This window comes from Corvus kubaryi, unplaced genomic scaffold (genome assembly GCF_017639235.1).
Source record: "Corvus kubaryi isolate FWS band 111438036 unplaced genomic scaffold, C.kubaryi_AGA036_p1.0 37341, whole genome shotgun sequence".
Taxonomy (NCBI): Eukaryota; Metazoa; Chordata; class Aves; order Passeriformes; family Corvidae; genus Corvus; species Corvus kubaryi.
The window spans coordinates 2,015,199-2,025,960 of NW_024581112.1; the positions used below are offsets into that span (position 1 = coordinate 2,015,199).

Consider the following 10,762-nt stretch of genomic DNA (forward strand, 5'->3'; position numbering starts at 1 on the left):
TGGTGGGGTTTTTTGTTGTTGTGGTTCGGTTTGGTTTGGTTTGGTTTGGTTGTTGGTCGGGCTTTTTTATGGACAGCAGGTAAAGGCAGGAGATTCTGACCCTCTACATTGCTCTCATGAGACCCCAGCAGAGAACTGCATCCAGCTCTGGGGTCCCCAGCACAGGAAGGGCATTGATCTGTTGGAGCAAGTCTAGAGGAGGGCCATGAAGATCATTGGAGGGAAGGAATACTCCTCCTATGAGAAGAGTTTGAGAGAGTTAGGTTTGGTCAGCCTGGAGAAGAGAAGGATCCAGGGACACCTAGTAGCACCTTCCAGTAGCTAAAGGGAGCCTACAAGAAGGGTGGAGAGAGAGTTTTGACAAGGGCAGGTAGTGAAAGGACAGGCGGGAATGGCTTCAAACTGAAAGAGGGCAGGTTTAGATTGGATATTTGGAAGAAATTCTTTCCTGTGAGGCGGGGTAAGGCACTGGAATATGTTGCCCACAGAAGTTGTGGATGCCTCATCCCTGGAAATGTTCAAGGCCAGGTTGGATGCAACTTTGAGTAATCTGATCTCATGGAAGGTGTCCCTGGCCATGGCCAGGGGGTTGTAACCGGAGGGTCTTTAAGTTGCCTTCCAGCCCAAATCATTCCATGATTCACTATTGCTATCTACCCACTGTCTCCTCATCTCCTGTGCTAGGATCCTGATTGTTTCAGATCAGTTACTATGAAGCTGAAGGTTTATTGAATCTTTGGGATATTCTGTGTAGGCATTTGCCATTAAAAAGAAGAATGGAAAGAAAATACACAGATAATGCAGCAAAAGATCATAATTAAGCATTAAAATATTTTTGTGCCTCTTTTATTGTTCTACTGGATGAGGAATACATATATTATTTGAGAAAATAAACCAGGAAATTTGGAAAAGGGTTTCCTCGTGAATTTAAATTGAATGTGTGTAATATTTCTAGGGACCCCAAAGGAATAACCTTTACATTTCTTATTCTTTATTTCTTATTACATTCTTCTTATGCATTTTAACTGTGTGTATGAAGAAGTATAAAATACAAAATCATAGAATCATAGAATATGCTGAGTTGGAAAGGACTCACAAGGATCATTGAATCCAACTCCTGGCCCTGCACAGGACACCCCAAGAGTCACACCCTGTGCCTGAGAGCATTGTCCAAATGCTTCTTGAACTCTTTCAGGCTTGGTGCTGAGACCACTTCCCTGGGGAGCTTGCTCCAGTGCCCATTCACCCTCTGGGTGGGTGAAAAACCTATTCCTGATATCCAATCTAAACCTCCCCTGGCTCAGCTTCATGCCAATCCCTTGAGTCCTGTCACTGGTCACAAGGCTGAAGAGATGAGTGTCTTCTCTTCCCTTCACAAGGATGTTGAAGATCACAATGAGAGCTCCCCTCTGTCTTCTCTAGGCACACAAATACCTAGCAAATGATGAGCAAACAAATAAATTCTTAGGCAATGAAATATTTATTTAATTGGTATTTAAAGACAATTTGTGAGGCTAAGATATCTTAGTCTGATTTGGAAATGAGTGTGCATCCAAGTAAAGTGTAATGTCATGCACAAAATAATGTTTCACAAGTGTTAAAAGACTGGAAAGTAAATAATTGGGGTCTAGCTTCTGTGGAAACATAAATGAGATTTCTGCAATTTTAGTTTCCTTCCTTCTTCTCCCCCCTGACCCTGTCTGTTAGGCTGTCTTGCCTGTAAATGGTAAAATTTTCACATGACACCTGCAATAACAATCTTAAATTTTGAAAAATGTGTATATCTCCCTGCAAACATGGTGTGAGACATAAGCATATAAAAAGAATTTGAAGCAAAATGAATTCACCTGACTAACTTCTGTCTGAAAAGCATTTAATCTCTATTTGCTCCTCCCCAGAAGACTGCGTACAGGGAGGGAAGATAAACACCCCTGTTTTTACTTCTCAGCAAAACATCTCAACCATGACCAAGAGGGATTGCCTAGAGGCATGAAAGAAATGGCACAAAATATCTATTCAATCTTTGTCTCTTCTACCATCACCACTTAGTGCAAATTTATAGTATGAAGCATTTAATGAAGATGACTTTTCAGGTGAGAACTGGGCTGAGACTGATTTGCCTTTCTCAGCCCACTGGACAGGCATCTGTCAGAAGGTAACAATACTTGGTGGTTGTTGTTGCAGTGTTGAACTGCATAGTCTAATGCTTTGTGACTCTATGTCCACTGTCATGAAATTTAAGAACCTTAACATGTAAAAGCCGTATTGTATTACAAATTATTCTCCTACTTCATTAATGTGTTTTTCTCAACCAGCATCAACTTTGGTGCTAAGAAAAATCTCCTCAGCCCCCACTAGCTGCAGCAGTTCCTCAGCTTTGGATGCTTTTGAGCACAGACTTCTTTCTCTCACCAGAGCTGGGCTTTGTATTCTGGTTGTAGTTACAACACACACAGGAGACAGTTACACCCAAGCTGGGTCCATGGAAAGGCCTCATGTATCAGGCGAAACACTTCCAAAAGACTAACGGAGTCATTAATACCTTTCTGCCTGGCCATGGAGAAGACTACATTTGGGATACACTATAAAGTCCCGATCCTCTGCAATCATGGAAGGTGAACTGTAAAACAAAAGAGGTGGAGAGGTGATTTGGGAGGAGTGTCTCTCTTTAAAAGAAAGTCCCCTCTTTCTATCACTTGATGTAGGAGGAGAAAGAGAATGAAAGGAGTGAAAAGAATAAAACCAAAGGCTTAAGGGAAAGGATTATATACAAGAAATAGTAGATTTTTCAGTGGCTCTGAGTACAGCTGGACTGGAGAGAAGAACATGATGTAAGCCTCAGGTATGCCTTTCCGTGATAATGGGGGATTTAAAATAAAAAGAAAATCTCTGTAAAATGAAATAGGATATATTTATGAGCAAGATTGTATGTCAACCTTGTTTATAATAGTGGGAGACCAGATTTACTACAACTGAAAATCTCATATTAGTCCTCTGCTTTTAAGCTACCATTAATTTAGCCATCAAAAGTATAATTCATATTTGGACAAATCCTCAGAGGTGTATTTAACTACTACTGTCAAAATCACTGGGAATGTAAAAAGTTAGTTTGCTAGTCTGTCCAGAAATTCATATGGTAGAAAAGTGTGTTTCATGAGAGAATATTACACCACTGTAGATGGGATAGCATTGAGCGGCTCACTTGTTGTTAGGGTGCTGTATCTGACACAGTTCAGGTATGAATGCCTTGACGGCCCCTGGAAAGAAAGCTTGCAGGAATGCAGATTTGTGTTCTTGTCAGCAGAAGATGAAGAAGAATAATGTACATGTGTTTGATATAATGGGAACGGCAAAACTGTCTAAAATATTCTCAGCAAGGCTGCACTCCAGGGGTTTATTAAAAAGGAGGTAAAATAAACAAATCTGTTTTTACAATAGCTGCACATTGCTAGAGCTAAAGTTGTCGAAAGGAAGCTAGTGGAAAAAAATGATAAAGCATCAAAAAAGTGAGGTAATTGTGTTGTGATGATAGCATGATTGTGTTACGGGAGTGATAAATAGTGATGTTTTAGGTAGGTGATCCAGTGAAGGATAGCAATACAGAAATTAAGAAAGAGAGAGAGGGACTTGTGCTTTAACTGAAGACAATCACAAATGCTGATTTTCTCTTTAATTAAATATACTGTCTTCTCATTTATTCTTTTTAAATAGGAAGAAGTAACTCAGTTGTCACATCAGATGATGAAATTAAATTTTTTATTCCCTGACTAAATCTTCCATCTGGCAGCAATGTAAGTACATCATGATAATAAATATATTCTTTCTAAAAGGTCTCTGACATCTCTCTACAGGAACTCTCTGTCAGATAAAGTTCAAATTTTGATAATTTAGCTTAGTAAATCTTTTGGGTAGGATTTAAAAGCATAAGTTGTCATTCTTTCTTGCGTAAATACTACCTAACAATTTCTGCAGTTATTTTTAGACTTTGAGCAGTTCAAAATATGTCTTGGCAGGACCACCAAGTTGCAACCAGGACCATGAAGCCCAGCTGAAGACTGCTCGCTACTGGAGTACTGCTGAGGGCAGCAGTCCTTCTCCACTCTTTGGCACTGGAGAGGCTGCACCTGGAGCACTGTGCCCAGTTTGGGGCTCCTCAGTAGAAGAGAGAGGCTAAGGTACTGGATGGAGCCCAGCAGTGGGACACAGGCTGGTCAGGGGGGCAGGAGCACAGAGTGTGCAAAGAAAGGCTGTGAGAGCTGGGATTGTTCAGCCTGGGGAAGGGGAGTCTGACGGGAAGGAGCCCTGATTGCTGCCTGATGGAAGTGTGTAGGGGAGACAGAGACAGATTGTTTTCCACAGTGACAGGATAAGAGAATGGATGCAAGCTGCAATGCAAGAAATTCTCATTTGTAATTGGAGAAAATAAATGTTCATAAAGAATTAGGACAGGTTCAAGTATCACCACTGTAGATACTTGAAGCTTGACTGGGTAAGGTCCAGAGCAAACTGATTTCATCCTGAAGTTGAATCTAAGATCTTCAAAGTAGGTCCTGCTCTGGGCAGATAGAGAAGACAATAACCTCAAAAGTCCCTTCTGTTATAAGCTGTTCTACCTTCCCAGGAAAATTCAGATATCATTCAAATAAGGAGACATTTTCTCATACTTCAAATGGGTAAGCAGCAGTTAAGTAGGCTGCCTAAGGTAACAAAGCTATTTAGTGGCATCAGATTTCAGTAAATATTTGCTTTAAACCTTCTTGTTTCTCATTTGAAATATGCATTCATATTTTTTCTTAGAATCTGTGTTTATCCTAACTTACTGGGCCAACTCTTTTTTTCACAGACTACTGCAATACTGAATATACAATTGCTCATGTACTCTTCAGATTCTTTTTTTAATTTACCCTTGCACATTTTCATTTATTGCAATGTCAGGAAGGCATGACAGTTTCATTGCATGTGTGGATGAAACAAAATACGAAGGATAAGCATTGCCTTTAAGCAGACAAAAGAAAGACATGTGAGTATGCATTCATTGATTCCAGATGACATCTAATTTTTAAAAATTATTATTGTTCAGATACATCTGAGGAAAAAAGTAAGCTGACCTTATATATATACATAAATATGTATATATAGATACACACACTGGACTGATTTGTTAAAAAAACCACCAGCATATAGGTAATTGATAATGCTGGCTTTCGGGAGCTCCTGGGAGAATTTGCGTTCACTGCTCCTCAACCAGGCTGTGTGCTGACACAGAATTTCTGACGTATCAGTCAGCTCCTGAGAAGCAGGTGCTGCAGCCTGCTTTGTAGGTGCTATTTAGTGCCTTCTGCTGCCTTACAAGTGTGTGAGGATCGCCTACACCAATTCAGCAAAACGGTGGGTTAGAGCCTTCATGTTTATATTTAAAGTCTTTCTAAAGCCTCTAGTAACAGTAACTGACAGGCATGTTACCTGAATATAAACTAATTATCGTGTTCATGTGAGTCTTGAAGATTTTGCTTGGCTTCATACCTCATGTAGCAGTGCTAAATATTTCCAAATTTAAAGACGTTGAAAGTGTATTTGCAAGTCCTTCACTCCCTCAAGTCTGTTAAACTGCAGGCCAGGGTCTGTCCATAAAAAGTCAGTCAGTTTCTGTCTCATCCCACTTCTATTCTTAATTGAAAAATTGTGGCTCAAAGCAGAGATGAAAGAGTCAAATTGTAGTCTATTTACTAAAAAGAAGCTCATGCTAGTTATGACATTAAATTTTTCTTTAAAATAAAAGAAAAAGCTTCCTCTAAGTGCTTGCACATAGCACAGCTGTAAGCTCTTGTTTATCTGCTGTGCTGCAGTTTGTGTGCCTGCGTTTCTTGTCTTGTTGTGATTATTGAAGAATGTTTTTTTCTTTATTTTTCGGAGCTCTACAGTGCTGGCATTTATCAAGAGAAGACACACAGCACAGCCTTGCATAAATAATGGCACTGGGCCAAGTACAGCTGAGGTGGTTGCCAGCACAACTCCATTGAAGTCAAAGGAATTGCACCACGGGTGAGTTTGGCCCTTGGCTCAGGTCATGGAGGACTTTAACATGACAATTTTCAGTAATGCTTCAGCTGTTTGAGGTAGTCAAGTCTGGGTTTTCTTTTTGGTTGAGTACTGTATTTTGTTTCAAACAAAGGAGCTGAACTTCTGCTCAATGGGGTGAATGGGGTTTTTGTTAGTGGACTACTTCTGGAGTTTCTGTTCTCACTTAATCCGCTGTGAGTGCTAAATAACTCAGTTTCATAAGATGTCATGACAATAGTACTGAGGTCTAGTGAATTCCTGGGAAGATGCACTGTGCTGAATATTTTGTGGGGTTTGCTCTAGTCTTGTACTTAATATACTGTATTTTAAGTGACAAGATGTTGCCAGCACTCTTTTACACCAGTTAGAGACCTGCAAACAGCACTGATTTTTAATGGTGCCTGATTTGGCTTGTCTTCTTGGCTGTCCTATGATTCCACTTGTAGTAATCATCTTCAAAAATAAAGAATGAATTAATAAATAACTTCCATTGTGCAAGGATGGAATAAATTGTGCTAAGCATGCATTAGTAGGGCAGGTCAGTAAGTTTATAACAGTATTATAAACACACTAAAAAGCCAGAAACTTACCAGAGGAAGCTAAAACAAATTTGGATGTTAAATTTGGGGGTGTATGAAAGTATGGCAAACCAATCCAGATGTCAGGTTTGCATTGCTAAGCAGTGCTGAGTCAGTATCTCAGCATTAAACAGAGGTGCCTGTCACTTGAAATTCATTAGAATTCAGGCCTGGGTTTAATTGATCATTGCTAGATCATGATAGCATCACATCTTTTTTAATAGTAGGTGTTTTTCTTAGAGTCAAATGTCAGGGTCATGTAGTGAAGTGGAAATTGTGGCATATGTTTTAATCAAGTGACCACAGAGATATGTCTTTGGACTTGAAGAAGTTAAGTGCTCACAAAAAGAAGCTAGTGAGCAAATGTGAAGGATCCCAATGACATTTCAGGGGTTTTTCTTTTTAAATAATAGATTTTATGCCAATATTTTCAAGCTTTTTGGGGGAGTAGAGAAGACAAAGCTAAGTTATCATGATAGTAAAAACAAATTGTAGAAAACATTGCATGAAGAGACATTTAAAATGCAATCAGATGAACAGTTCAAGCTTGTGCAGCTTTGTGTCATATTTTACATGTCATAAAATAATTTTGCCTCCTCAATTGGTGGAAAAAAACCTATACCTTTGGCAATAAAATGCCATTTAAAATAATAAATCTGTTTACAAGTTTATTACGTTACATGCAAAATTTGTATTTCATTTATTGTAAATTTTAAATATAATAGTCTTGCTTGTCAGTAGAAAAATGTTAAATATTATCCTGAAGAAGAATGTCTACCTCTTAAGTGCAGATGTAGCTAGTTCTTGTAGTCTAGCTAATAATTTGGAATCAATAGATAACTCTAGAAGAAATGCCTCTAATCATAACATTGGAGAAATTGAGGTAAAATTTTGAAAAAAAAAATTACCTCTTTTACAGGAACAACAACAACAAAAAAAATCAGAACAATGTTTTTTAAAAAGTATGCCATTAAATAAGAAAGACTGGCTTTGGCTTTATTTATTGTTTTATTAGTATAATGTTCTCAAACTTTTGCTATGAATATTCTCAATAGAGATTTTTTGGGAGAAAAATCCCCACAACAACAAAAAACAAACCTGCATCTCCTTTTATGTAAGGAGGAGTAAAAAAGTTATTACATCAATGTATTATTCAATGAATGGATAAGAAGAACATTAAGGATTAGTCCTGGGGAAATCATGTCCCCATACCTGTTCATTTCCCTGAATCAAGCTGCCTTCACACTGTGTACTTCCATGCTAAGAGACGCTCCGAGCAGCAGCCCCAGTGCTCCTCTGCCATACAGGCTGTGCACTGTACAGGCTCTGAGGGTCTCACAGCAACATCTGGCTTTATTCAGCTTTCCTGCGAGCCGTAGCCTGGAACTGCTGTTTGCTCTCACCTGCAGTTTGTTCCATTGGCTGCTGTTAGCCAAACAAATCAGATTGGTGGATAGAAGTGAACAGGAGCTGTGACTGTCTCTTCCTTAGAGGCAAGTTTCACTGCAAGCAGTTGGGGTGTAAAGCCTTCCTTCTACTCGGCTTCCAGATCTTCAGCAGTTATGTGCTAGGGGTAGCAAGGACACCTTTTAACCTCCACGGCCATGCTCTTGACTCTGTCAGGGGTTAAAACAAATGCTAGATAGATGACTAAGCAGAAATGTACCATGTCCTGTAGTGACAATTTTTAATGAGGTTTGCCAAGTTATTAAATTTCTGACTAATATAAATGTTCCACTGGAAAATCAACCCTGCCATTATTAATGGACAAATTACAGGAAAAAAATAAACTATGTGAACAGTATATAATGTGTCTGTGACAAACTGTAGTAGGTGAGACCTCCAAACAGGAGAAACTAGGTGGTCCTTTCTTTGACTGAAGCCACTGTTGCCAATCTGCTAAGCTAAACACACATTTCACAGCTTGTTGCCTCTTGAATACATTCAACTGAGTTCACTTTGTGTGCCAAGTACTTGTTCAGAATACACTGAACATAACATCTAATTTTTCTGCCAAAACGGCCTCTGTCAAGCTTCCCTCCTGCATTTAGCCAGCTACAAGAGCTGTTCCTTGCTAGTGAATTCCAGTACCATCAGTGTTTTCCCTGAATCATTATAGTAAGTGCCCTTCTTTCATTGCTTTATAATGTGAATGTTCAGCTCCCCAGTTTTCCAGAGGAGACAACAAGGCTATTCCTGCCTTGGCAAACAGAAGGCTTGGAAAGGATGCACAGGCTAATACTTTGCTTGCCTTCTGTTGCCTCTCTTCTTTAATATACTCAGGTTTGTGTCAAACAATTCATTAAGGCATGTCCTTAAAGTCTTTCCAGGGAAGTGGGGAGATTCCTTCTGTTTGTGTGCTGCCTTAAAGCAGCTTCCTTTTCAGGCAAGTCTGCACCTGCTTGTCTGTCATCTCCCTGGACAGTCTGGAATTATACTTGCAAATAGAATTGTCAACTTTTGCAGGGATTTGAACACAGTGACATGCATGCTAATTCTCCTGTTGCTTCTCAGCCTCAGGATAAATAACATCAATTTCCCTTGAATTGTTCAGAGGAACACTCAGTATAGGGCATAAAGTTGGGTTTGGTCACTCAGGGTTAGAACAATGAACACTTTTATTAATAACTTTCCAGAGTGTGGTTATGGCATGCAACAGGAGACACTTTGGGGGGTTCTAGTATAAATGAGAAAGTGATGCAGCTTGGATAAGCCCTGTAAAAAAAATCCTTAGACTAGATCAGGACAACAATTATATTAACTCTTTCATTGCAAATATGAGGCAAGTGTATATTCTGGCTGCAAGGAGCAATCTGAAATCATGCGCTCATCCTTGCCAAAGCTGTATTTCTAGGGTCCCTTCATGTTTAGCTGCAAAACCATACCAGCAATGCACTAACCTTCAAGACACAAGTAGATCCCATTAGTAATTTTTTTTTTTTTTTTTTAAATATTGAGTCTTGGATTACATTCCAAATATATGCAGTTCCATGACTTACATAGGCAGCAGAGGTTTGGCTCCACAAAACAGCCTTGCCACCTTAGAGATGACATCAGCTCCCCTGGATCCAGCGCTATTGTGTGAGGGTGGGTGGCTGCATGCAACTGCATTGGGTCTGGTGATCCCAAGAGGGCTGTGATGGCACCATTGCACAGGGCCACTGAGCTCCAGGGGCTCTTCTGAAGAAACAAACTCATTCCCAGCTCCACCAGACACTCACATTTCTTCCCTTGCGCTGGCACTAATGCTGGGCTGGCACTTGGGAAGATAGTTCAAGGAATTAAAGCAGCAGAAAATTAATCCTACCAAAAAGAAATAAAATAAAAAAAGTGTTTGAGTCTGCAAGAATAAATCATCACATCTCAATTTCACATTGCAGTTAAATCTGCTCAGCTGTATTGTAAAAAAGCATTGTTAAGTAATTTGTGATGAAATTTTGGGCATTGTGGCTAGCAGGTTCAAATTTATTGGGTTCCAAGTCTATAATCATCATTAAAAAAATATTAAGACACAATGGGCCCTGCTTTGGCTGCTAGTAGTTACCTCATCTTAGTTTTTGAGTCTGGATGAGGCAAGCAAGACAGAATTTTTTTATCAGCAATGTATGGATGTCTGGCCATGATAAAACTGGTTGTCATTCTTCTGCACCTTTCTTCTGCTTTCTGAGGATGTTAAATATCCCCAATTATTTATCTTAACCTTTTCTTCCCTGTCAGGGAGTTATGATTTTTAGAGCATCTTTTCAGTAATAAGTTTGGGTTAGAACAGCTCTGAAAACTCTGATGCTTCTGAGCAAGATCCCCACATCTTGACACCTTTGTACTTCTGTTATGGCTTAGACACGGTTCAATGGTGAAGCTGTAATAAGCCAGATAAAAGTTTTGGAGGAATGGTGCATTCCTAATTAGTTTCTAACATATGAAAGCACTGTTTTAGAAGAGCATAAGACTCCAAGTTTGTCGGGTTTTCCCCAGCTGCATCAGTTGTATTAATAGGATGCTACCTTGTCATTGGGATTCTTCACACGTTTTGCAAACAGTGGCTTCATAACCCTGTTAAGGGCTGATGAACTAATAAACAGACACCTTGCTTATGGTGAATCAGGCAAATTGATGAGCAGATT

At 39.4% G+C, this 10,762-nt stretch overlaps 1 long non-coding RNA gene across 1 annotated transcript in view; it reads left to right on the top strand.

Moving 5' to 3' along the window:
* Positions 1–1,710: 1,710 nt before the first annotated feature.
* Positions 1,711–10,762, top strand: part of LOC121666249 — a 35,000-nt gene continuing 25,948 nt past the window's right edge. The window contains exons 1-5 of the long non-coding RNA XR_006016628.1: positions 1,711–2,842; positions 3,712–3,791; positions 4,014–4,175; positions 4,844–5,020; positions 5,922–6,042. This is a non-coding gene — a long non-coding RNA (uncharacterized LOC121666249). The remainder of the gene's footprint in view (positions 2,843–3,711; positions 3,792–4,013; positions 4,176–4,843; positions 5,021–5,921; positions 6,043–10,762) is intronic.